Here is a 1,496-nt window from a genome sequence, read left to right on the forward strand (position 1 = left end):
AAATTTTGATATCCTCACTACTCCTACTTCTCGCTGTATTTTATAAAGATGACGTCCTGTGCTCCCCGTATCCCATTTTTGTTGACACTCCTTAACTATATATGCTTTAATTATTGCTTTTGCTTCAAATTTGATGTTCGATTTCTGAACAAATTGTTGTTTGAGCCTGTTCATAGGAAGTAACCAAACTGAATTGAACTTTAGTTCCAGGCTGATGACGCAAGACGCACAGCCAATGTTTGCTGGCCGTCGAAGTGTTGAAAGTTTGCAGAGGATTACCGTTGATGCTCATAAAGGAGTTGACGATACTTTGCATGCCTGAGGCACATACTGGAAGTAATCTTAATTAGCTTACTAATGTTATTAAATAACATTTTATTAAAACCTGCAAAATCCTTTCTGTAGATAGATCTAAATTAATACTATAGTTTATTGTATATGCAGATTATATTTTAAGTTGTTTACACAAAATCAAGCAGTTTATAAGGTTTATCTCTCTATTTACTTTAGACATGTAGAACATATCTGCATTTCTGCATCAATGGATGTAATGTGTGCTGTAGGTGCAAAACTTTTAGTAATCTTAACCAAGATGTAGATGATCTTATCCCCGGTGACTAATATTTGAACTGCTTTATCTCAACCTGCTCAAAATTTGAAACTCACAATGAGCTCACATACTACCCACACCATGAGGATCAGAGTACGAGGATCATTTGAACTCACAATGATTTGATATACTACTCACACCTTGAGGATCACAGTATGAGGATCGTGTGAACTCACAATGAGCTCATATACTACTCACACCGTGAGGATCACAGTATGAGGATCGTGTGAACTCACAATTATTTCATTTACTACTCACACCGTGAGGATCACAGTATGAGGGTCGATTGAACTCACAATGAGCTCATATACTACTCACACCGTGAGGATCACAGTATGAGGATCGTGTAATGTCACTGTGATCATTGCATGATCTCACGTGTTGACTGGGTGGGCCACAAAAGGCGTTTTCTCCGACATGCTGTGGCTTGCAATAGAACTATAAAATGCACCAAAAATGCAACATAATTACGAAATGAAACAATTTTATTTGTGCGCTTTAATCCAAATCTTCAGAATCCATACGACTGTGAGGAACAGACCCAAATCCAAGCCTTAATTCGGCGATCCTCATCTCTGTCCCGAGCAACGAGTCCAGTGACCGTTAGCAGCAAAGCCAGCGCTGACTGACGCGTTCTTTACAAATTCAAATGTTGCCGCTTCAAAAGACAGGTTTTACGGCAGAATAATCGAACGCTCATTGGCTCTCCCATGCATTCGTCACAGATTGTGACATGCAGTGTTTCTGGTGAGGAGTGTTTGAATAATGCGCGCGAATCCAAATCTTCAGAATCCATACGACTGTGAGGAACAGACCCAAATCCAAGCCTTAATTCGGCGATCCTCATCTCTGTCCCGAGCAACGAGTCCAGTGACCGTTAGCAGCA

The sequence above is a fragment of the Sinocyclocheilus grahami genome, unplaced genomic scaffold (assembly GCF_001515645.1).
Source record: "Sinocyclocheilus grahami isolate Dianchi unplaced genomic scaffold, SAMN03320097.WGS_v1.1 scaffold39.1, whole genome shotgun sequence".
Lineage (NCBI taxonomy): Eukaryota > Metazoa > Chordata > Actinopteri > Cypriniformes > Cyprinidae > Sinocyclocheilus > Sinocyclocheilus grahami.